Source organism: Balaenoptera acutorostrata, chromosome 2 (genome assembly GCF_949987535.1).
Source record: "Balaenoptera acutorostrata chromosome 2, mBalAcu1.1, whole genome shotgun sequence".
Taxonomy (NCBI): domain Eukaryota; kingdom Metazoa; phylum Chordata; class Mammalia; order Artiodactyla; family Balaenopteridae; genus Balaenoptera; species Balaenoptera acutorostrata.
In genome coordinates, this window is record NC_080065.1 from 158,277,529 (window position 1) to 158,304,351 (window position 26,823).

General features: G+C 41.4%; 1 protein-coding gene across 3 annotated transcripts in view; it reads left to right on the forward strand.

The window, feature by feature from the left end:
• Positions 1-1,495: 1,495 nt before the first annotated feature.
• CREBRF (CREB3 regulatory factor) overlaps positions 1,496-26,823 on the forward strand; it is a 65,147-nt gene continuing 39,819 nt past the window's right edge. The window contains exon 1 of one of the 3 annotated variants that reach the window (XM_007190314.3): positions 1,496-1,622. The gene's annotated coding sequence lies outside the window, so the exon portion shown is untranslated. Of the gene's footprint in view, positions 1,623-2,489; positions 2,818-2,867; positions 3,151-26,823 lie in introns of those variants that run through there. The other 2 variants (XM_057541140.1, XM_007190315.2) reach the window with 2 other exon arrangements.

Genomic DNA, 26,823 nt, shown 5'->3' on the forward strand with positions numbered 1-26,823 from the left:
GGTGAGATTTACTGTCCTCTTTGGTATCTACATATACTTATCTATTAATATGGTGTACAAAAGTATTATTTTAGTAACTGTTTAACTGCTGAAGCCTAGAGTTATCCTTATTTGTATTTAGTCTGCTGTGGATCTTCTAAATAATGTCCTTGAAACAATCTAATCATACTATCATTCATTAAGTGCTCACTATATTTGAAGCACTATGGTAAGTGCTTTATACGAATTATTTTCACTCAGTTCTCACATCAACCCCATGAGCTACTTACAGTGGAGCCTCACGAGGTTAAATAATTTGTGCTGATTCACACACGGTAGAGCAAGGTTTCAAATCCAGGTTGCTATTCAACCAGTATTTAATGACTATGTGGCAGGCATGAAAGGTAGAGGATAAACAATAGAAGCTGGTCCTTGTCCTCTTGAAGCTTATGACCTATAAAACTCTCTGATTCAAAAGTCCATGGTTTTGACATTGACATTACTACTTCTCTATATGTGTGCAAAGAGAAGCCACCTTTTCAAAGGCAATTACTCCTAAGAGGAAACTGGCATCCTAAAGGAATCTAGTCAAGCATTTCTGTTCCCCAATCCTCCTTTCCCTATGCTTACTAAAATTAGATTTCTGTGCTCAGAATATGAATTCTGTGCCCTTAAGGAGAAAAAAAGAACAGTCTGCAAGCGCAGGCTGTGATGACAGAACTGGGTTCTCGTCCCAGCTGGGTCATTTACAAACTGCCTGATCTTGAGCAACTAACTTAACCTCTCTGAGCCTTAATTTCCCCGTCTGAAAAATTGGTATGTTAGCACTGCGTGTTATTATTAACAGAATTAGGAAACACACACACTCAGGTCCATGTGTTATGAAGGCTTGTTTGTCGAGGCGCTTCTGGTAGCATTGTTTGTACGGTTGTGTACAGATCGCTGTCTGAGAGGTGCACGAAATCTGGTTGATTCCAGCGTCTGGAGCAAGCGTGCGCAATAAATATTAGTTGAAAGAATGATCGAACGACTGAAGGCAAGGTCAGTTTCTCAGTGAATTGAGAGGTTCAGATGGGAAGGACATTCATAAAACAGAAAGTGGATGCAATCCCCCTCCTAAGTTAATGCCCTCTGTTTTCGTAGATTCCTTCAAGTTTCAGTGAACTTAAACTGTAAAATGGGCATACGGGCACTTCCGGCCTCACAGCGTAGTTCTAAGATTAGATAGAATGCAGGACGTGAAAGCATTTGTAAACGAACAGCACCGAGAAACGTGAGGGTAGCTGGCTATCAGAGACGGCCCACGCCCACAATGCAGCTGCAGGCGCCGAGCCCCCGCTCCGCCCCCTCTTCCTGGTTTTTCCCGGCCACCCGCCCCTCCCGCGTCATGTGATAGGGGTGCTTCGCCGGGCCGAGCTCCTGATTGGCCGGGCTGCAGGGCGCCTCACGATTGGCCCGAGGCCGGCGGGCCCCCGCCTCCCTCCTCCTCCTCGCCGCGGCCCACGTGAGGGGGGCGAGTCACGCGATTTCCGGGAACCCGTCAGGAAGGACATAAACAAAACAAACCCGAGGAAGCATGGAGAGGGGCTGCGGCCCCTGCAGCGGAACCGGACCCAGCCCCTGAGCCACCCCCACACCCGCAGGTGAGCTCCGCTGCCCGCCACCCGGAGCCCGCAGGGGCCAGGACTAGGTGACGAGCCGGGCGGGGGGCGGAGGAGGGCCGCTGGCCTAGGAGGTGGCAGCGCCGGGGCTTTGGGCCGGGCCGGCGCGGGGCGGGGGCCAGGACCAGGGCAGAGTCTGGGGGCGCGCGGGCCGCAGGCTGCCGCCTGCCGGTCACGGGGGTTCTGGATCCCCTCCCCCACCCCCGGCCCGGGACGGTTATATAAAAGCGCGGGGCGGCGGTAGAGGGAGCTACGGGCGGGAGGCAGGCTAGGCCAGGGGTGGGCAGTGCCGGGCGTCCGCCCTACCAGGCCGCCCGGCCCTTCACCGCTGCCTCGGAGCCCGGGGCCGTGGCTGCCGGCAACCGGCCTGTCAGAGAAGCGAGCGGGTGGGAGGGGCCGGGAAAGGGAGGGGAGGCGAGGCTGGCGGGGGAGGACGAGTGAGAGGGGCGTGTGAGGAAGGGCCGGGGCCACGAAGGTTGGAACCAGGCTGACAGGAGACGAGGAGGCGCGGGCTGGGGGTTGGGGGGCTCCAGGCAGGGGTGTCTCGAGGGTGGCCGCTCCCCCTTCCCGTCCCCGCCCCAGAGACTGGCGAGAGGGGGCCTCCCTCCCGGGATTTGTTTATATGTCTTCTCAAAGCAGCTTGAAGCGGCTTGGAGGCGGAGCTTTCTGCGCAGAGTGGCAGGCCCTGCTATCCAATGGAGCAGGCGGACGAAGGCTGCCAAGCCAATGGGAGTGGGGGAGGCGGTGCCGCGGGCCCCCAAATATTTAGGCTGTGCCGGGGTGGGCCGGGTGGGGCGGCCATGTTAGATGGGAGGGGACCGGTGGTGGTGGGTCACTGAGAGGGGAGGAGACAGGGCAAAGGGCAAGGGAGCCGGGCCGGGGGCGTTTCTGGTGTCCGAAGGCGAGTCATATCGGACGATGAAGTAGCTCAGGGGAGCCTGACCCCGACCCACCGCTCTCCCCACCCGAGCAGAGGAGGCAGGGAAGTACCGAGGGCAGTCTAGCCGCCCCTTGGGGGTGGTTCCTGGGAGTAGATGGAGCTCAGTCTCTGGATTCGCCCTCTTTCTCGGCCTTTCGCTTCCTGACAAACCCGGCCGCCAAACCCTGTAATTGCCCTCCTTTAACCCAAGGAGGCAAACCTTTTTGCTGTTTCTGAGCGAGCTTGAGCTTTAAGAAGGTACTTGGATAACTAGCGGTCTAAATTTCTGCACCAGGCCTCAGATAGAAGCAGTGAGAAGGAAGTTATGTTTTTCTGGATTTTGCACAGAGGAAGCCAGGACTAGAAAAGCCGAGAAAGTTAAGGGCTGGGCGGGGTCTCCGTTTTTTCATCAGGATACCTTCTAAAGATCAGGCCCCTCGTGTTTGCCTTAGCTTAGTAGTAATTTGCCCCTCCTGCTTACATAAATTGGTAGCTCACTTAAATTAGCTTCATGAGAAAACTGAGCCATGAGAAAATTATTTAGGTTTGAAGGTTCTTTAGGACTGTGTCTTGCGAATGAATACCCTGCAGGTGAGAAATAGGATCAAGATCTGACTTATTTCTTTTAAAAAAAGCAAAAAATAAGATTTCTTTGTAAATCTTGTGATTTGTGGTAAACTGTTTGTCACTTGGTTGTACTTGTAAATATGTTTTTTCCCCATTTTCTTGTAATCCACAATAGCTAGGAGAAACACCAAAGATGAAAGAGGAAATGGTATGAGTGATTAGAAAATCACTTATTTTACTTTATTTGCTTCACGATTATTTTGGCATCTTGTCTGCCGTATTAGATGCTTAATTTAGTATTATGTTAACATCACCTTACAATCTGTGACTGCAATGGTATTGTCAAGGGTACCAGGCTGTTGATGCATCTTTGGGTAAACACTTATGGTTAGGAACATGCCTTAGGTATATCGTGCAGGGGCTATTCAAGAGTTGACTGTTTTTATTTAGGAATTTGCATTATCTCCTATTTTGTTAATCGATTTCTGTATTAATTTGATATGATTGACTCACAGTTCTGTTAAGAATGATATATAAAAATATAATCCCTGATTATTTGATAGACTTCAGCTATTAAATATAATTTTTATGACAAAAATATCTTATTTTTTCTCTTATTCTAAGAATGGTAAATAGATCCAACAGGACTTATTTGGATGTAATTCTTTTATATGATTGATAAAGCATATTTGGAATTTTTAGACTAGTAAGCATAGAAGAGGCTAAATATATCCAGAAGAAGAGATTTGGGATCCTCCACTTACTATCCCATTTTCTGTCTGTCATGACAGGGGGAAACAAACTTTTACAAAAACTATGTCTCATCTGGTTTACTAGTTTAACATGTGTGGGTTCTTGGATGCCAGTGTAAGGAATAAAAGAATAATTATGGCTCCTTGTGGTGGTTAACTAAATACAAGTGACAATGAAAATACAGTGAGTTTGCATATTGATTCTATTAATGTAGCACAGTTTTAAAAGATTAAGAGAACTAGATTCACTGTTCGCTTTTAAAGTTTAGTTTTTAGTCAAGATTGACAACTACGTGACTTTCAGTGATTCAGCAGAGGTTTATTTCCCTGTGGGTTTGTACTTGGATGTTTTGGGGACGAATTCTCTTTCACCGTATTCAGTAGTTTGTCTTTCAGGGTAGATAAACTCTTAGACTGGACATAAATTTGTCAGATCATTGGTGCTAATGATTCTAAGATAGGGTAACCTGTACAGACTTCCTGTACAGGGTCAAGTAGTAAATGTTTAGGCTTTGTGGGCCATGTAATGTCTGTCACAGCTACTGAGGTCTGCAAATTGTAGCATGAAAACAGCCATAGACAATATGTTTCGGGCTATAATCCAGTAAAACTTTATTTATAAGAACAGGCTGTATTTGAAGGCTGTAATTTGTTTGTCAGCCCATGTTCCAAGACATCAGTCTCTGGGTTTTAAGTACTTAGATGTTAACTTATTGCAGCATATATAAACATGAACTTCGGGTAATATTTGAGCACTTGCAGAATGTACATATCTCCTGCCTTGAAGAATTTTTAGAGTAAGAGCACATGGCAACATTGTATTCTATATTTTTATTTTATTTGCAAATAGATGTTTTCCTGAAAAACCATTTAAAGCAAATGTTGGACTATTAAGTCCTATTTATTTTAGAGATGCATTGTGATTGAAAAAAAATTTGGCTTTAAGATGTATCTAAGGACCTTAGTAAATTCAAGGGTATGGTCCTATTGAGGTTTAAAAGTGCGTTGAACACATCATTCCTAACAAAACTGTACAGCTGTTTGAAGAGAAGTTGGTCAAGTGAATAGATAACACACTTAGCTCTTATATATATATATATATATATACATATACATACATATATATATATATATATATATATATACATATATACATACAGTTAATTTGGAAGCCACATTGATTATGTTGTTGCCTGAGATGTTTCTAGAATTACCTAAATAAGGTGGGGTGCTTTTTCAAACAAGACCCCCAAAATTTTAGGTTGCCGCCCCTCCCCTTCCTTGGAAAATGTCAGGTGGTGCTACGTGCCCAATGAAGCGGAGATGCCGTAACTAAAAATATTACACAGGCAAATACTTTTTCATGTGTAGTTTTTTGTTTTGTTTTTATGTAATATTTCACCAGTCTTGTTGATTTGAACTGGATTTCAAGTGTGAGCATGAAAATTCAGGAAAGAGAATATATTGACCTCTTAAAGCTGAAAAGCGTCATGTGGCCTTCAATCTTGTTTCTAGTTCTAGTTAACCTATGTTTGCCTGGGTGACTATGAGTAATTCAATTTATTAATTTGTTAATAGTGGGGATGTTTTTCTATCTCACAGAGGGATATTGGGAAATTGTTAGTTATTGTGTTCTCAAACTCTTGTACTTTGAATATGCTAATGCTTCAGGCTGCTTGAAACCGCCTCCCAAATCTGGATTCAATTTTCTTTCTCTTAGTGATTGCCTCTCAGTTTCTCTTTATTAGGACTTTCCCCACCCTACAGCATTTCTCTACCCACTTAACAGCGAGCAACTTGAGGTCAGAGTCTGCCTCTTATTTCTGTATCTCCAGTGCCTCACACCTTTTAGTGCTTCTGAACTACTTAAATAAATGCGTGAATCGCTAAACACTGCTTATCTGGAAGGCAATGAAGTCAGTCTGCTATTAGTAGAGATGTTGGGCTTTCTGAGTTGGAAGGGAGTAATTAATCACCATCTGCTCATACAAAAAGTCTTCATGTTAAAATTGACCCTTTTTTGTAAGAAAGTTTATAGAGAAGCTATTTCGATGATGTCTAAAAACCCCTTGAATTCTTCTGTTAATTTTTTTCAGGTACATTCCGTTAGTTAGACTCATTGAATATTCCTTCCAGGTGTACGCGCGCGTGTACACACACACACACACACACACACACACACACACACCCAAAAAACAACAAAAAGACCTTGTGCTTTGTCCTTGGATTTGTCATTAGCTCTTGGCACACTTGGTCTTTGGGTGTTTGGCAAATGTGAGTGAAACCTCTTATTTCTTAGCTGTTTGGGATAATTATTCATCTATGTAGCAGGGTTCCTTTGGGGGAGAAGCACTGTAAAATCATTCTGGCTAATAAGTCTGATTTACCCCAATGGGGAAGGCTAGATGTGGAGGGAGTTTGATGCAGGGGACTGCAGTGGTACTTTGTGACTGCAATCCCATTCCATTGCCAGCCAAGCCTTGTATGCCTTTTCATGACAGTATGCCCTTTTTTTTTTTTTTTTTTTACAACTTAGAATTTTTATTAAAACAATCATTTTTTTTTAAATTAATTAATTTTATTTTTGGCTGTGTTGGGTCTTTGCTGCAGTGCACGGGCTTCTCACTGCAGTGGCTTCTCTTGTTGTGGAGCACGAGCTCTAGGTGCGTGGGCTTCAGTAGTTGTGGCACATGGGCTCAGTAGTTGTGGCGCACGGGCTTAGTTGCTCCGTGGCATGTGGGATCTTCCCGGACCAGGGCTCGAACCCATGTCCCCTGCATTGGCAGGCAGATTCTTAACCACTGTGCCACCAGGGAAGTCCCAACAATCATTTAAATTACAACAATCCCCCAGAATAGAAAATAGCCTTCCCTGGTCTGGCCCTGATAGGAGGCCCCAAAGGAAGAAGGGTGGTTTGACATCTTTGAAAATGGATGGATGGAACTTCCCTGGAAGCCCAGAAGAGCCAGCCTGGCCCCAGGGCGGCTGGGAGAGGCCATCTCCCCGCCAAGACCATCCCCTCCAGGGGCCTCCAGGCCCCAGCCCTGTCAGCGGGTGAAGCTTAGTCACTGTCGCAGGTTGTCAGTCTCAGGACTTGCGGTTTTGATTTGAAAGAGAAAAGAGAGGGAGGGAGAAAATGGTCCTTTGTGACTGCAGTCCCATTCCATTGCCAGCCAAGCCTTGTGTGCCTTTTCATGACAGTATACCTTTTCAATGCCAGTTCATGACATTCCTTCTAAAATCTATATTGGAACTCTCCTCCCCACTAATTCCCAGCAACTCTGATCATCCTGTCATTCTGTCCTTTTAACGCCAAAACCACTTTTACATTTTTTGTTACAAAGTCATGTTTTCACTTATTTATCTTTGGGTATTGTTGACGTTGACAAGTTTCTGACAAAAGCGTCATGAGCTTGCTGATTTTTTGTCCTTCTTCAGTTTTCTTCAGATTCTTTGTTGAACACTTATTTTCTTCCGGATAATGTTTTGTCTTGGCGAATTTAAGCTGCCCCTTTTGTTTTGTAGAGGAAGTTCCTTTGACTGCTACACATCATTCCTGGTACAATTTGCCTTTTCCCCTATTATATGTTTGCCATTCACCAAGAAATTTAAAGCATTATGAAAACAAAACTTAACATGTCCTTGATGTTATAGGGAGAAACAAGGGGCAGGGTGGATGTACTCTTGTTTGAAAGATTCACTGTACTTGAAAAGATTCACTTTTTTTTTTTTCCTGGCCTCACTGCTCAGCTTGCAGGATCTTAGTTCCCCAACCAAGGATTGAACCTGGACCCTTGACAGTGAAAGCACCGAGTCCTAACCACTGGACCACCAGGGAATTCCCTCACTGTACCCTTTAAACAGCAAGGCTTCAAACATCCTACTTGTGTTGTAAAAGATGAGGTAGACTTTATAGCTTTTTGAACTGCTTTTTAGTAAGGGCTTACATCCTTACTGCTGAATCCTCTGCTGGAGTTGCCCATAGACGAGTAGAGGAGACAGATATTGTAGTTCACCATTATAGTATTTAGAACAACATGTCCTGAGAATATGGAAGATGGACTACTAACTCTGCCTGGGCAAGTTGGAGAAGCTTCCCAGAAAAGACGGCATTTGAACTGGGTTTGAAGACTAGTGAAGGAAGTCAGGGAAGTCTAAAAGGTGTACAAGATGTGTAGGGTGGGGTTGGGTATGAGAAGGCTTCAACTAAGGCAGAGGTGGAGATGGAAGAGGAAGGGACTACTTTGTGAGATTTAGGAGGAAAGAACATTTTTGCTTTCCCTTGTCCTTTAATTCTCTTGGGCCTGCTTTGCACTGTCAGGTCTCTGTAGCTCTGACTTTGGTCTCTTTCCCCCTAGTTTTTAGTTTTTCTTTTAGCCCCTCATCAAGGTCTGACATGCCTCCCTTCTTCTGTCTTCTCATCTGTGGTCACCAGGTACCTTTGATTCTGACCCAGTGTGTCTCTTACCTTTACTTCATCTCCTTGCTGCCATCCCTTCCTTTACTCCCTTTAGGTTTCCTTTCCTTTTTTTGAGTCTTACTTTTCATTTTGCTCTATTTAAAAAGAAAACAAAAATTCTTTCACATTACTGTTTATTTTGCATATGAACAGCAATATATGTCTGAGTTGATTCCCTCTTGGGAAATCTTGTGAGATCAACTTGTCTTCGATACCTATCTAGGTACTAATTATCCATCTCTATGAATTTCCTTTTTCGAAGCCTTTTCCTTTGTATTCAGAGATGTCACTTCTCATAGGCTACAGTGCAGAATGTTACTAGTTATATCTTGTGTTTTTTACTTCTTATGTGCCTTAAACTTGTTCTGTGATGAGACCCAATTCAAATCTCACCTTTTCCTGAAACTTCCCCGACCTTCCCAGGTAGAGATGGCAGTACTCTTCTCTCTAGTTTTATAGCATTTTCTGAACACCTCTTTTTAGAACTAGCTTTATTGAGGTATAATTTACATAAGTTTACACAATTTTTAGTTTTGACAAATGTATGCAATTATTTAACCTCCTCTGCAGTCATGATATAGAACGTTTTCATCACCACAGAAAGTTCCCTCATGCCCCCCTTCACCCCGGCCCCAATTACTGATTTACTTTCTATCACTGTAGTTTTTTCTTTTCCGGAATTTCATATAAATGCAATCATAGAATGTGTTGTCTTTCAAGTCTGACTGCTATTACTTAACATAATGCTTTTGAGATTCATGTTGTTTCGAGTTATCAATTGAGTACTTGTTATTATACGGATGTACCATGATTTGTCTATCCATTTACCAATCGATGAATATTTGGGTTGCTTCCAGATTTTAGGCTACTGTGAATTAAGCTGCAATAGACATTCATGTACAGTTCTTTTAAATACCTGTTTTCACATTCCCTTTCATTTGGAGGTCGAGTTGCAAAATGGTTAAGTATGAAAGTCCTGGAGTTAGCTGTGTTCACAAACAAGCTTTTTGCTAGTTCTGTGGTTTTGAGAATGTTTAAGATTCCCTACTTGTAAAATGGGACTGGTTGGAGATGGGAGCAAGCTGGAAAGCACAGGCCTGTTTCAAGCGATAACCCTCACTTCAATTCAAGTGATCTTCCTGAGAATATGTACCCAATGTTGTCAGGTCTGATTTTTTTCCCCCAAGGGAGTGGCATTTGATAACAGGATACAGAAATTTTGTATGAAATTTCCAACTTAAGTGCTGGCAGTTAAAATTTAATTTTTTCAAAACACTAACGTGTGGGCTGAACAGAACTCATATGTAGGCATTGATTTGTGGCTGCAATCCAGTTTGAGATCTTTGCTTTAAATCTTCAGTTTTTTGGGAATTCCCTGGTGGTCCAGTGGTTAGGACTCGGTGCTTTCACTGCTGGGGCCAAGGTTCAATCCCTGGTTGGGGAACTAAAATCCTGCAAGCCGTGCAACATGGGCAAAAAAACAAAGCCTTCAGTTTTTTGTCTCTTGTTTTAAAATGTACATACTCTTGGTAGAGTGAACTTATTAGGACCTTGTTACATTCGTTTTATAGCTTAGAATAATAACTTGCTGATTTTCTATATCCCAAGTTAAAAACAAATGAATTACTGTAAATGAATTTTATTCTGTTTTCTGATTGTAGGGGGATATAAGAATTATGAGTGTCTAATGGAAGGGTGGGACCAGATTCTTTTTACTCTTTGTATTTCTCTTCTGAGAGCTGCTGATTCTATTCAAAGCTATGTTTTCCCAGCAGTTGGGATAGTCTGCCTCCTTTGATTTATTCTGAACCCTGTTGAGACAAGTGTAGTATAGATTAAACTGTGTGTGTATGTGTGTGTGTTCATTAGAAACTGTGTAAGGTATTATGAGTACAAAGATAAATTTTGTATAAATCCATTCCCTCGAGTTGCTCAGCCTCTTTGGTGAAGCCAGTATAAATACTATAAAAAAGAGATAAATTGTATGTAATTTTTTGAACAATAAGAGCAGTAATTTCTCTGAAGAAGCCTTTTCCCTTGTAATATATCCACCAATTCTTTACTGTGTATAGAGATGACTAGTTTGCAACTTTATGAATTACTGTGTGACTCCAAAGATTCTTTTGCTGATTAAACCAGCATGTTGAACATTTCACCCTCATAAAGCTGGAGCGAGGGTGTTAAATGACCTGTGTTGCCTGCATATCCTTTATTCACCCTAGTTCCAGGCAGTTGGGTTTTTGTGATAATTAAGTGTGGAATTCAGACAATCTAGGATTCTGAGTTGAGTTTAGGTTTATACATTCAATAGCAGCCACATCCCAGGAACATCTTACACTGACGAAGGAATCAGGAAACAAAAAATAGCCACCATTTATTGTCTGTTTTGTGCCAGGGCTAGATTCCTTACATATTATCATGAATCACAATATCCCTGCAAAGTAAGAGGGGGAATTCTTGTATTTACAAAGGAAAGAAGGCAAGTGAGAATCTGGAATGAAATTCCAAATACTCAGTTTTAAAGCAGAGCCTTTTATCTTGAATCTAGAGTTTGTTTCTCAAAGAGCAAGTCTTTAGGAGTATTGGAGCCAAAGAGGCAGCCAGCCTTTCTCAGTTTTGAAAGAAATGACCGCAAAACTGTATTCACAACCTCTTTGTAGCCCTGCGCCACAGCCTCTGTACCTCTGTAGTCCTGAGCTGGTGGTTTATATAGCCCATTTCACACTAGGAAGGAATTTGAAGGGAATTTCAAAATTGTCTCTAGTATACATTCATGCTACTTGTGAAAAGCATCAACTCTGAGAAGGGAGAGAGGAGACAATAAATTTTGAGGAAGGGTCCAGATTCCTGATAACAAGAGCACTGAAGTTGTTAGGGTATGTCCCCAGTGTCCTCTATGATGGATATTTCCCTGGAATCTTGCTGGACGGCTCAAGTGTGATCTCACGTGCACCGCTGTTTTTATGCTGCTACCTTTAATTGTACTGTTCCCTTTTTACATCTTGTAGATTTTTGCAGAACAGCTCAGAAAACAAAATGATTCTTAAAAACTCCAATGTTTAACCTGGATAAAGTACTTTGTCTTAGTTAACAATGTGTGTGTATGAGAGAGAGAGAGAGAGAGAGAGCGAAAGAGGAAGAGAATAGTACAACATGTATTAGTCCAGGGGCTTCCCTGGCAGTCCAGTGGTTAAGACTCCGTGCTCCCAATGCAGGGGATGTGGTTTGATCCTTGGTCAGGGAACTAAGATCCCGCATGCTGCGTGGCGTGGCCAAATAAAATAAAATTAAAAAAAAAAAAAAAAAGAAATGTATTAGTCCAGTGCCTGGATTCAGTTGGTTTAAATAAGTTTTAATCCTACTCTTTCCTCTACCCTCTCCTCCGTAGACAAAAATTATTTCAGGTGTTTAAAATTGACTGAAATTCAAACACTACTGTTCCTGGAAATTTAAAAGAAAATTCAGGAGTACAGTGTTAAATATTTTTACTATACGATACTACAGGGGTTCAAGACTCAAATTAACAAGCCTGTACAAGATACTTTGGAGCACTTAAAAGATACTTAATAAATATGTACTGAATGATTGACTTCTTTGTAATGTACTCTTTCTACATGAAGAACGTCGCACCTCTTGACTCCTTTTCCAGAATGACCTGTGGTCTTAGGAGATTTCCTCTTTGCTGTCAGTCAACTCTTGTCTGCATACCTATGCTGGACATAGCATTGCTTTTGGCACTGTAGTGAAACAGACATGAGATGTAATGGTCATTCTCAAAAATTTTACAATCTCTGGTAGAAGAGGCAAGGGGTTGGGGAGGAGAAAGAGGAAAAATGTTACGGGCAAAGGCATGAAAAGCTGGAGTCTCACTGCTGGACATCTTTAGTAGAGTGAAGTGGGACTGTAAGTACTTCAAGGATTTGGGGGAAAATTGTAAGACCAAATACTAATGTTATATTTATCAAAGAGTAGTGGAAGATGGGGTTGGAAAGATAGTTTCTTTGTGTCTGAGTATTTTGAATATTATCCAAGAGATAACGGGAGTTGCTAAAAACTTACGAACACAGTGCTAATATGATGTGGTAGTTTAGGGAAAATGATTTTATAATGGGGCATAAGAACTGGAGAGAGGGAGAGGCTGGAAGCAAGAAGATATGCAGGGCAAATATTGGGATGGTAAATAGAAAATGATGAGGTCCAAGCAAGGGTTGAGAAGGTGGGAAAGGCAAAGTCAGACAGGTACATGCATGCTCTGTACAAGGTAAGTCGTCAGTGTATTTCTGATAAAGAGACTGGCATGATTTAATAACAAAGCAAGTGGGGAGGAGGAAGGAAAGAGTCAAGGCTGAGATCAGTGTTACATGCCTGGATGTCTGAGAGTGATGATACTATTGGCAGAATAGGAATGTTTGGGTGGGGAGGTGGCATGTTGTGTCCGAGGTCATGGGATGCAAGTGATCCAGGGAAATACCCGGATCTCAGATGGTAGGGATGGTGAACTGGTGTGTTTAGGATGAAGAGGTAGATTCGGGAGTCCTCTAGAGAAGACTTTTGAGGCACTGAGAGTAGAGATGGTCTTTGTGATGATAGGTTTGCACAGAGGCATCCATTTACTGGATGACCTTGGACAACTCTCATCCTTGCTGAACTTCTTAAATTAACGTACAAGTGGTTAGACAGAGGGTGGGGGGGTGCTAATAATGCTAATACTAACCCTAATTACTTCACCAGGTTTTGTTAAATGACAAGGTATAGCAGTGTTTCTGTAAACAATTACATCAAATATAAACTGTGAATATTTGTTGCCAGGAGTAATCAAAGGTGGCTGGGGTTAGAAATTGCATTCTTTGGTTTTATCTAAAACTGTCTCATGCTCTTATTCTTGTGCTTTGAACAACTTACTTGCCAGGTATCAAGGCTGCAGAAAGACCCTACTAGTATCTTAACCGTCAGTAGTTTTCAGAAATAAAAACTCTTCCCATTCATCTCATGCTGATCTAGAAACCTGCTTTAATGATCTTTCTTATTGGTTCCCAAAGTGGTTTAAATAAGCTCTTGTGTGTTGTCTCTGTAGCCCAAAGATTAACGTGGGGCCAAAGCCTTTGGAAAAGAATGGAATAAAATTCTCTGAGAGGGCTTGTGTCTTTATCTAAGACAGCATTCCAAGGAGAGATCACTTTTGAGATTTAGTATATTTTCTTAGCTCCTCAGGATCCTCAGAAAAATGTGGTTTTAATTATTTAATTAAAATATTGTGGCCAACCTAATTTACCCCCTTATTTTTTGAACTCTGAGTGTGAGGATAAAAGGAGACTATTGGGTTGACCCAGGGATAAAGAGTTCACAAGGTGTTATGGCAGAAGGATCCATATCCCGATTGTATTAACATCTAATTAAGATAACCATCTAGATTGAAATTTACTTGTTTTTCAAATTGTGGAGTCTAGAGAACTGCTGTTGAAGGGCAGAGAGTAGCGATTTGTCTGCAGTCATGTTCACAGGATGTATATTACATGATGAAGGGAGAACGCAGCCCCCGCCTTTTCTCTGATGCCTTCCTTGCATAGTCAGTCTCTTCCTCCTCAATGGCTTGGAGATTTGGGGATCTCTGATTTCTACTGTACCATGAAACAGGTAGTGGCTTGATTTAGTAAGCATCTGAAGGTTTGTTTTGTTCAACTCTTGCTGAGTAGTTTTCAGAAGGAAAGGAATTGTTGAGTGGGACATTTGAAGTATAGCAGTTTGGATGGAGTGTGTGGGGGTCCTTCCTCCTTCCCTCCCCCCTTCCCTTTCTTTCATCTTGGGGATTAAATCTCAGGAGAAATGACTGATTTAAATTAGGGGTCAGGACAATTACCACCTACAGAGAGAGAACCCAAGAATTCTGCCACCTGAAAGAAATGATGAACATGAACCAGCAGAGTTTAGGAAAGATCAAAATAAACCATGATATATAACAGTATAAATGTGTTGGCCTGTCGTACCACAAACTTTTTTTTTTTTTTTTTTTAATTTCCTTGTGGTGAATTCCTTGGTGGTCCAGTGGTTAGGACTCCGTGCTTCCACTGCAGGGGGCACGGGTTCAATTCCTGGTCAGGGAACAAAAACAAAGATCCTGCAAGCCATGCACGGCATAGCCAAAAAAAATAATAATAAAAATTTACCTTGTGGTAAAGTAAACATAAAATTTGCCATTTAAACCATATTGTGTACAATTCAGTGGCATTCAGTGCATTGACAGTTTTGTATAACCATCACCACTGTTCTGAAATATCCAGAATATTTTCACCACCCCAAACAGAAACTGTACTCTCCCAGCCTCTGGTAACCTCTCTTCTCTTTCTGTTTCCATGAATTTGCCTATTCTGGTACTTCATATAAGTGGAATCGTATAATATTTGTCTTTTCTATCTGATTTATTTCATTTAGCATAATGTTTTCAAGGTTCATCCATGTTGTAGCATGTATCAGAATTTAATTCCTTTTTATTACTGGATAATGTTCCAATGTGTGTATATACCACATTTTGTTTATCTTTTCATCTGTCAGTGACCACTAGGGTTGTTTCCACCTTTTGGCTATTGTGAATAATGCTGCTGTGAACATGGGTGTACACGTATCTGTTTGAGTTCCTGCTTTCAATTCCTTTGGGTATATATCCAGAAGTGGAATTGCTAGATCATGTAGTAATTCTGTGTTTAACTTTTTGAGGAACTACTAAACTGTTTCTCAGCTGTATTGTTTTACATTCCCACCAGCAATGCACAAGGTTTCTGATTTTTCCATATCCTCACCAACACTTGTTATTTTCTCTTATTTGGATGATAGCCATCCTGATGGGTATGTCAAAAAATTTTAACATCTACTCTGATGATTCAGAAGTGCTGCTTACTATTGTGAGAAACCAGTTCCCTCAAGATAGTAAAAGGGAGCAGTGGCCTAAGGCAGTGACGTATAAAAGAGGAGCTTCAGGGATTCTAGCCATCATATGCAGTATCTGCTTTTGCATAGACATTTTTATTTATAAAGCGGTTTATATTTTTCTTGATGTCAACCTTTTTTTTTGTAAAATATGTGGACTCTTAGGGATCAGCTGAAACCCTCAGATTTGGAAGGGGCACAATTTAGGAGCCCTTGGGTATGTGTGAGCTGCCTGGGCCACACCATTCAGCTCTCGGATTTGGCTTTTAAAGTTTGGATTAGTGTTGTGAGCAGTCCCGGGGATGAACCTTTGTAAGAAGTCCTTTGACCTTTCCTATCATTTTACTTGATCTTTTGCCTTGCCTAATGTACATAGTAAGCCTCAACATATTTTCAAACGGAGAACCAAAAAAACATAGGGTAGGACCTGGTGGAAAGGGCTATGAAAGAGATTGAAGCTGTGGCTCTCTTCAGGTGGTACCACCATTGCTGCTCATAAATAAATCATTTGCCCCATCTCATTGCTTTAGAGAGGTAGTTCTCTGTTACTTCAGTGTCTTCCTGCCCCTAGGAGCTGTTGTTGAATAGTTTTGAATGAGCCCAGGTACAGAAAATCTATTGGTAAATATTGTTTCTGGTGGACCACAGTCTTCTCTCCCTTGAAAGGCTCACAAAACTGTATTGGGACTGGTGAGCCAGAGCTGTGAATAAGAAAGTAGTAACTAGGGGAATTAATTTAGCCTTTCCCCTAGCTGTTGTCGTTGGGTTTTTTTTTTTTTTTTAAAGAAATTCACGTTCTTTTATTTATTTATTTATGACTGTGTTGAGTCTTCATTTCTGTGCGAGGGCTTTCTCCAGTTGCGGCAAGTGGGGACCACTCCTCATCGCGGTGCGCGGGCCTCTCACCATCGCGGCCTCTCTTTTTGCGGAGCACAGGCTCCAGACGCGCAGGCTCAGTAATTGTGGCTCATGGGGCCAGTTGCTCCGTGGCTTGTGGGATCTTCCCAGACCAGGGCTCGAACCCGTGTCCCCTGCATTGGCAGGCAGACTCCCAACCACTGCGCCACCAGGGAAGCCCTGTCGTTGGGTTTTTGTTTTTTCGGAATAACTACCAGTCCTTGAGGTCAGTTTGAGGGCAGGGTGGAGGATTTTTTGATCAAATAAGTTTGAGAAATGAGATCTGCTCTGTTCACCTATTGGGGATTTATAATACACATTAGCACCTAGCATCTTAAAGTTTCCAAGAAATTCTGCATAAAGGCAGTATAACAGTTTGGTTAACGTGGTGCTTTCCTAACCTCACAACCCTTTTGTTGAATAACCATTTAACATTCCTAGGGACAAATATTTCTCAGGTCACACATTGGGAAATTAGATCATTAACTTTTTATGTACTTTAATATCAAAAACCTTGAATAAAATATGGATATTCTTGAGCCCACAGAAGTATGAAGGCATCCCCAAAAAGCATGTTGTTACACCTTCCTCCTCAGTGTCACTTGGCCATCTAAGTATTAATGTGCCTTTTGTATATGGCTTCCTGGTATAGGAGGTAGTTTTTTTTGTTTGTTTGTTTTAATTCATTTATTTATTTATTTTTCGCTGCGTTGGGTCTTCATTGCTGCACGCGGGCGCTCTCTGGTTGCGGTGAGCGAGGGCTACTCTTCATTGCGGTGCACGGGCTTCTCATTGCGGTGGCTTCTCTTGTTGCGGAGCACGGGCTCCAGGCGTGCGGGCTTCAGAAGTTGTGCCACGCTGGCTCTAGAGCGCAGGCTCAGTAGCTCTGGCGCACGGGCTTAGTTGCCCTGCGGCATGTGGGATCTTCCCGGACCAGGGCTCGAACCCGTGTCCCCTGCGTTGGCAGGCATATTCTTAACCACTGCACCACCAGGGAAGCCCTAGGAGGTAGTTTTGGAGCAGTGTGTCATTATGGAAGATTCTGTGTAATGGTAACTGCTGTAGAAGTCCTTATTCTTTTTCCCTTCCACTTTCGGGTGGGGAATTTTGCTCTTCTTGGTTGTTTCACAATAAATGTTTGCAACAGTACCAAGCATTTCTGGAAAATGGGTGTAAAATGTTGAGGATGAGGATAGTTGGTGTTGTGACCTTTAGTCATTAGTTTTAGAGACTGGGAGAGTTTATCACTGAAAGGAGGTTCTACTGCTTGGGGTAGAATTGGCCCTCCCCCATCCTGTTTGCTGCCACCTAAGAGACTAGGAGAAGCAACTATAAGGACCTTTATCCCAGGAAAGCGAGCTCAACCCTCTATATGGTGGATACCCTTTTTTTGGGAATTGGTGTCTTTAAAATATACAGCTTTGGGGACTTCCCTGGTGGCTCAGTGGTTAAGAACCTGCCTGCCAATGCAGGGAACACAGGTTCGAGCCCTAGTCCGGGAAGATCCCACATGCCGCGGAGCAACTAAGCCCGTGTGCCACAACTACTGAAGCCCATGCGCCTAGAGCCCATGCTCTGCAACGAGAGAAGCCACCGCAATGAGAAGACTGTGCACCGCAACGAAGAGTAGCCCCCGCTTGCCACAAGTAGAGAAAGCCCATGGGCAGCAATGAAGACCCAGTGCAGCCAAAAATTAATTAATTAATTTAAAAAAATAAAATAAATAAAATAAAATATACAGCTTTGTTGCGAACAGCTGTCACAGATGTTGAGTTTTTGAGCTGGAATAGCTGTGGGAGAAAAGAATGTGTTGGCAAAATACACCTATTGATAATAATCACCTTTCAGATTTAGTTCATTGCTACATCCTAATTTAATATTTCATTCAATTCTCATAACACCTCTACTACATAGTTAAGGGATAATAATTGTAATTCCTCAGTCTGGGAGCTAAAGCATACATTTAACTAACTTGCTCTAATTCATAAGGCCGTTTAGTTTTTGGGTTTTTTTTTTTATTCAAGTATAGTTAATCTACAGTGTTGTGTTAGTTTCAAGTGTACAGCAAAGTGATTCAGTTATACATGTATATATAATACCCTTTTTCAGATTCTTTTCCCTTATAGGTTATTACAAGATATTGAGTATCGTTCCCTGTGCTATACAGTAGGTCCTTGTTGGTTATCTCCTTTATATATAATAGTGTATATGTTAATCCCAAACTGCTAATTCATCTACCCCACCCCCTGCTATCCCCTTTCATGACCATAAGTTTGTGTTCTATGTCTGAGTTTATTTCTGTTTTGTAAATAAGTTCATTTGTGTCATTTTTTTAGATTCCACAAATAAGTGATTATCATATGGTATTTTTTTCCTCTGTCTGACTTACTTCACTTAATATGATAATCTCTAGGTCCATCCATGATGCTGCAAATGGCATTATTTCATTCTTTTTTATGGCTGAGTAATACTCCATTGTGTGTGTGTGTGTGTGTGTGTGTGTGTGTATATATCTATATATCTATATATCTATATATCTATATCTATATCTATATCTATATCTATATATCTATATATATATATATACCACATCTTTATCCATTCCTCTGTCAGTGTATATTTAGGTTGCCTTCATGTCTTGGCTACTGTAAATAGTGCTGCAGTGGACATTGGGGTGCATGTATGTTTTCAAATTAGAGTCTTCTCCAGATACATGCCCAGGAGTGGGACTGCTGGATCATATAGTAACTCTATTTTTAGTTTTTTAAGGAACCTCCATGCTGTTCTCCATAGTGGTTGCACCTATTTACACTCCCACCAACAGTGTAGGAGGGTTCCTTTTTCTCCACACCCTCTCCAGCATTTATTATTTGTAGACTTTTTAATGATAGTCATTCTGACTGGTGTGAGGTAACACCTTATTGTAGTTTTGATATGCATTTCTCTAATAATCAGTGATATTGAGCGTCTTTTCATGTGCCTCTTGGCCATCTGTCTGTCCTCTTTGGAGAAATGTCTGTTTAGATCTTTTGCCTATTTTTTCACTGGGTTGTTTGTTTTTTGGATATTAAGCTGTATGAGCTGTTTGTATATTTTGGAAATTAATCCTTTGTCGATGGCATCATTTGCAAATATTTTCTCCCAGTTCATAAGTTGTCTTTTCATTTTGTTTATGGTTTTCCTTTGCTGTGCAGAAGCTTCTAAATGTAATTAGGTCCCATTTGTTTATTTTTGTTTTCATTTCCATTACTCTAGGAGACAGATCCAAAAAAATACCACTGCAATTTATGTCAAACAGTGTTCTGCCTATGTTTTCCTCTAGGGGTTTTATAGTATCCAGTCTTACATTTAGGTCCTTAATCCATTTTGAGTTTATTTTTGTGCATGGCTTTTAGAGAATGTTCTAATTTCATTCTTTTACATGTAGCTGTCCAGTTTTCCCAGCACCACTTATTGAAGAGACTGTCTTTTTGTCCATTGTATATTCTTGCCTCCTTTGGCATAGATTAATTGACCATAAGTGCGTGGGTTTATTTCTGGGCTTTCTGTCCTGTTCCATTGATCTATGTATCTGGGTTTTTTTTTTTTTTTTTGCGAATACCAAACTGTTTGATGACTGTAGCTTTGTCGTGTAGTCTGAAGTCAGGGAGTGTGATTCCTCCAGCTCCATTCTTCTTTCTCAAGATTGTTTTGGCTATTTGGGGTATTCTGTGTGTCCATACAAATTAAAAAAAATTTTGTTACAGTTCTCTGAAAAATGCCATTGGTAATTTGATAGGGACTGCATTGAGTTCTGTAGATTGCTTTGGTACTATGGTCATTTTAACAATACTGGTGCTTCCGATACAAGAACACTGTATATGTTTTCATCTCTTTGTATCATCTTCAATTTCTTTCATCAGCGTCTTATAGTTTTTGGAGTACAGGTCTTTTGCCTCCTTGGGTAGGTTTATTCCTAGGTATTTTATTCTTTTTGATGTGATGGTAAATGGGATTGTTTCCTTAATTTCTCTGATACTTCTTTGTTAGTGTATAGAAATGCAACAGATTTCTGTATATTAATTTTGTATCCAGCAACTTTACCAGATTCACTGATGAGCTCTAGTAGTTTTCTGGTAGCATCTTTAGGATTTTCTATGTATCTGCATATGTATCTGTATCTTCATGTCATCTGCAGACAGTGAAAGTTTTACTTCTTTTCAATTTGGATTCCTTTTATTTCTTTTCTTTTTTTTTTCTTCCTCATTGCTGTGGCTAGGGCTTCCAAAACTATGTTGAATAAAAGTGGTGAGAGTGGGCATCCTTGTCTTGTTCCTGATCTTAGAGGAAATGCTTTCAACTTTTCACCATTGAGTATGATGTTAGATGTGGGTTTGTCATATATGGCCTTTATTATGTTGAGGTTTGTTCCCACTATGCCCACTTTCTGAAGAGTTCTTATCATAAATGGATGTTGAATTTTATCAAAAGCTTTTTCTGCATCTACTGAGATGATCATATGGTTTTTATTCAGTGTGTTAATGTGGTGTATCACACTGAATTAATTTGTGGATATTGAAAAATCCTTGCATCCCTGGGATAAGTCCCACTTGATCATGGTGTATGATCCTTTTAATGTATTGTTGGACTTCGTTTGCTACTATTTTGTTGAGGATTTTTGCGTCTATGTTCATTGGTGATACTGGCCTGTAATTTTCTTTTTTTGTGATATCTTTGTCTGGTTTTGGTATCAGGGTAATAGTGGCCTCATAGAATGAGTTTGGAAGTGTTCCTTCCTCTGCAATTTTTTTGAATAGTTTCAGAAGGGTAAGTGTTAACTCTTCTCTTAATGTTTGGTAGAATTTGCTTGTGAAGCCATCTGGTCCTGGACTTTTGCTTGTTGGGAGTTTTTTAACTAGTGATTCAATTTCAGTACTGGTAATTAGTCTGTTCATATTTTCTATTTCTGTCTGGTTCAGTTTTAGGAAATTGTACCTTTCTAAGAATTTGTACATTTCTTCTAGGTTGTCCATTCTATTGGTGTACGGTTGCTCATGGTCGTCTCTTATCCTTTGTATTTCTGTGGTGTTGGTTGTAACTTTTCCTTTTTCATTTCTGACTTTATTGATTTGGGCCCTCTCCTTTTTTTCTTTTTCTTTTTAAAAATTAATTAATTTATGGCTGCTTTGGGTCTTTGTTGCTGCGTGTGGACTTGCTCTAGTTGCCTCGAGTGGGGGCTACTCTTCGTTGCAGTGCATGGGCTTCTCAGTGTGGTAGCTTCTCTCGTTGCGGAGCATGGGGTCTAGGTGCGCGGCTTCAGTAGTTGTGGCACATGGGCTCAGTAGTTGTGGCTTGCGGGCTCTAGAGCACAGGCTCAGTAGTTGTGGCGCACGGGCTTAGTTGCTCCACGGTGTGTGGGATCTTCCCAGACCAGGGCTTGAACCCGTGTCCCCTGCGTTGGCAGGTGGATTCTTAACCACTGCGCTTCCAGGGAAGTCCCTCCCTTTTTTCTTGATGAGTCTGGCCAAAGGTTTATCAATTTTGTTCATCTTTTCAAAGAACCAGCTTTTAGTTTGTTGGTCTTTTCTGTTGTTTTCTTAGTCTCTATTTCATTTACTTCTTCTGATCTTTATGCGTTCTTTCCTTCTACTAACTTTGAGTTTTGTTTGTTCTTCTTTAGTTGCTTTAGGCATAAAGTTAGGTGGTTTATTTGAGATTTTTCTTGTTTCCTGAGGTAAGCTTTATTGCTATAAACTTCCCTCTTAGTATTACTTTTGCTGCATCTCATAGGTTTTGGCTTGTTATGTTTTCATTTTCATTTGTCTCTAGGTATTTTTTTATTTCCTCTTTGATTTCTTCAGTGATCCATTGGTTGTTTAGTAGTGTATTGTTTAACCTCCACGTGTTTGTGTTTTTTGCAATTTTTTTCATGTAGTTGATTTCTGGCCTCATAGTGTTGTGGTCAGAAAAGATGGTTGATACAGTTTCAGTTTTCTTAAATTTACAGAGGCTTGCTTTTGTTGCCCAGCGCGTGATCTGTCCTGGAGAATGTTCCATGTGCACTTGAGAAGAATGTGTATTCTGCTGCTTTCGGATGGAATGCCCTATAAATATGAGCTAAGTCCATCTGGTCTAATGTGCCATTTAAGGCCTGTGTTTCCTTATTGCTTTTCTGTCTGGATGATCTATCCATTGATGTAAGTGGGGTGTTAAAGTCCCCCACTGTTGTGTAACACTGTTGTGTAACATTTGCTTTATATATTGAGGTGCTTCTATGTAGGGTGCATATATATTTACAATTGTTATATCTTCTTCTTGGATTGATCCTTTGACCATTACGTAGTGTCCTTTTTTGTCTCTTATAACAGTCTTTATTTTAAAGTCTATTTTGCCTGATGTAAGTATTGCAACTTTGGCTTTCTTTTGAGTTCCATTAGCATGCAATATCTTTTTCCATCCCCTCACTTTCAGTCTGTATGTGTCTCTAGATCTGAAGTGAGTCTCTTGTAGGCAGCAAATATATGGGTCTTGTTTTTGTATCCATTCAGCCAGTATGTGTCTTTTGGTTGGAGCATTTAGTTCATTTACATTTAAGGTAGTTATCGATATGTATGTTCCTATTGCCATTTTGTTAATTGTTTTGGATTTGTTTTTGTAGGTTTTTTCCCCCCATTCTTTGTTTTCTTGTTGGGATTTGGTGACTAACTTTAGTGTTATGTTTGGATTTCTTTTTCTGTTTTGCATGTATATCGATTATGCATTTTTGTTTTGCGGTTACCATGAAGTTTTTGTATAGGAGTCTATATTTATACGTGCTTATTTTAAGTTGCTGATCTCTTAATTTCAAACGCATTTTAGATACCCTGAATTTGTATTCTCCTCCCCTGATGATTACTGTTTTTGATTTTATATTTTACATCTAGTTGTTTTGTGTATCCCTTAACTGCTTATTGTTGGATACAAATGATTTTACTATTTTTTTAAAAATTTGTTTATTTATTTATTTATTTTGGGCTGCGTTGGGTCTTCGTTACTGTGCACGGGCTTTCTCTAGTTGTGGCGACCAGGGGCTACTCTTCTTTGCGGTGCACAGCCTTTTCACTGCGGTGGCTTCTCTTGTTGCAGAGCATGGGCTCTAGGTGCACAGGCTTCAGTAGTTGTGGCGCACGGGCTTAGTTGCTCCGCGGCACATGGGATCTTCCTGGACCAGGGCTCGAACCCATGTCCCCTGCATTGGCAGGTGGATTCTTAACCACTGCACCACCAGGGAAGTCCAGATTTTACTACTTTTATCTTTTAACCTCCCTACTAGCTTTGTGTGTGGATGATTTCCTACCTTTATTGTATGTTTGCCTTTCTCAGTGAGATTTTCTGTTTTGTAATTTTCTTGTTTCTAGTTGTGGTCTTTTCTTTTCCACCTAGAGCAGTCCCTTTAGCATTTGTTGTAAAGCTGGTTTGGTGGTGCTGAAATCTTTTAGCTTTTGCTTGTCTGTAAAGCTTTTGACTTCTCTATCAAAATTGAAAGAGAGCCTTGCTAGGTAGAGTATTCTTGGTTGTAGGTTTTTCTCTTTCATCACTTTAAGTATATTGTGCCACTCCTTTCTGGCCTGCAGAGTTTCTGCTGAAAAATCAGCTGATAGCCTTATGGGAGTTCTCCTGTTTGTTATTTGTTGCTTTTCCCTTGTTGCTTTTAATATTCTCTCTTTATATTTAATTTTTGTCCTTTTGATTACAGTGTGTTGTGGTGTATTCCCCTGTGGGTTAATTCTGTATGGGACTCTGCACTTCCTGGACTTGGGCGACTATTTCCTTTCCTAGGTTAGGGAAGTTTTCAGCTATTATCTCTTGAGATATTTTCTCAGGTTCTTTCTCTCTTTCTTCTTCTTCTGGGACCCCTATAATGTGAATATTAGCATGCTTGACGTTGTCCCAGAGGTTTCAAGCTGTCCTCATTTCTTTTCATTCTTTTTTCTTCTTTTGGTTTGGCAGCAGTGATTTCCACTATTCTGTATTCCAGCTCATGGATCCATTCTTCTCCTTCATTTAGTCTACTGTTGGTTCCTTTTAGTGTGTTTTTCATTTCAGTTATTGTATTCTTTAATTTTGTTTGTTTCCCTGGTGGGTGAGATTGGTCCAGGGGCTTGTGCAGGCTTCCTGGTGGGAGGGGCCCATGCCTGCCTCCTGGTAGGTGGAGCTGGGTCTTTGTATTCTGGTGGGCAGGGCCATGTTTAGGGCTGTGTTTAGAGGCAGCTGTGGACAGGAAGTCTTTAGGCAACCTGTCTGCTGACTGGTAGGGCTGTGTCCACACCCAGTTTGTTGCTTGGCCTGAGGTATCCCAGCACTGGAGCCTACAGGCTGTTGGGTGCGACCAGGTCTTGGTGCCAATATATTAGCCTCCCCCATGTATCTGCCACCAGTGTCTGCGTCCCCAGGGTGGGCCACAGCTGCCCCCCACCTTCCCAGGAGACCCTGCAAGACCAACAGGTAGGTCTGGCCCAGGCTCCTCTGAAATTACTGCTTTTGTCTTTGGTCCTGGTGTGCGTGAGATTTTGTGTGCCCCCTTTAAGAATGAAGTCTTATTTCATCCTGTGAGCTTCCGCAGTCAAGCCCCGCTGGCCCTCAAAGCTAAATGCTCTAGGGGCTCCTGTTCCTGTTGCCACACCCCCAGACTGGGGGCCCTGATATGGGGCTCAGAACTCTTACTCCTGTGGGGAAACCTCTATAATATAATTATTCTCCAGTTTGGGGTTCACCTACCTGGGGGATATGGGATTTGATTATATTGTAAGTCCACACCTCCTACCAGTCTCATGGTTCTATCTTTATGTCTTTAGCTGTAGAGGATCTTTTCTGGTAGGTTTCAGTCTTTTTCAACAATGATTGTTCTGCAGATTGTTGTGATTTTGGTGTGCTTGTGAGAGTTGATGAGCTTAAGGTCCTTCTACTTTGCCATCTTGGCCACTCTCCTATTTAGTTTTAATTATGGAATCAAAACTGGAATCCAGGTCTCTTGTCCTCCAAACAAGTGCTCTTTTTGCTAACTGCATTGACAAATTTGTTTCGATGCCAAGTGTTTAAAATACTGTTTTACATAAATATTTGTATTTGTATGGAAGTTTTATGGCTTAGGAAATTTGGTAGCCAGGAGTAATATTATTTTCTTTACATAGATGAGAAAAATGAGTTTTAGAAAGATTGACCTACCCAGTATTGTCGAGTTTGCAAGTGAGAGCAGTGACTAGAACTTAGCCCTTTTTTTGTCCAGTGTTTTCCTGATAAAGCAAGCTGTTGGTACATGGTGTCTATAGTGGTTGCCAATAAATATATGCCAAAGTATATATGTAGAAGAGAACTCAATCTCTTCTTGATTCTTCAACCCTGTTGCTAGAAAGGATAAGTTTCAGGTTTTAGAGAGTATCAAACTTTTCTCCCAGATCCAACGTTATAGACCAGGATTATACTAGTCCACTTTGTTGAATGCATCACTTGAATAATTTGGTTTTTGGGGGGGGGTCTAAGTAATAGGTCTGGAAAAGGCAACTGACCTTGTTTCTCACAGGAATCATGGGAAGAGTTAGGACTGAGAGTACGTGTCAGCAGTATGTCCAAGGAGGAATTGGGCCAGAACTAGCCTTTGGCACAAGCAGGCATCAGTCCATTTAAACTGTAGCACTGGATTGAGACACATAGTTAATTCTGTTTCTGGGCCCAGGTTGGGCACTTGAGGGTGTTTCCTAGGCTAGAACAGTGCACTGAGAATGACAGCCCACTAGAGGGAAGAGCCCAGCAAAGATCTAGGAAATGCAGATGACAGTCAATTTATTAATCTAATTGAGTAGAACAATTATTGCATCCTTGTTGACTCTCTCTTATTCGTTCAGCAAGAGGTCTCTGAAATTGATGTAATGTATCACTTCACAGGTCTATGCCAGAGAATGTGTTAACTACAGAGGGCAGCGTAGCTTAAGTTGGCTCTTTACATCAGTCTAAGAAATGATACTGCATCTAGAATGAATAAGAGCAAGGAGTTCAGTTTAAAGCAGAGGTTCTCAGATTTTAGAGAGGAGCAGAATCACCCTGAGCGCTTGTTAAAACACATTACTGGGCTCTACTCTCAGAATTTCTGCTTTAGTAGGTCTGGTCTGGAGCCCAAGAATTGCATTAGTAACAGATTTCCAGGTTGATGCTGATGCTGCTGGTCCTGGGATCACACTTTGAGGACCACTTATCTAGGAAGAGATGATGAAGTGGGTATAGCTGTTCAGTTCTTCTTTTTTTTTTTTTTTTCTTTAAATGTTAGCTATTATTATTCAGTTCCATGAACTGTTCAATATCAGTTTTTGATAGCTTCCTTCCCACTGTTTTCTCCAGTTCTCTGTTTTCTTTTCTTTTTTTTTTTTTTTAATTTTTTTATTTATGGCTGTGTTGGGTCTTCATTTCTGTGCGAGGGCTTTCTCTAGTTGTGGCAAGTGGGGGGCCACTCTTCATCACGATGCGCGGGCCTCTCACTATCGCGGCCTCTCTTGTGCAGAGCACAGGCTCCAGACGCGCAGGCTCAGTAGTTGTGGCTCACGGGCCCAGCTGCTCCGCGGCATGTGGGATCTTCCCAGACCAGGGCTCGAACCCGTGTCCCCTGCATTGGCAGGCAGATTCTCAACCACTGCGCCACCAGGGAAGGCCCTGTTTAGT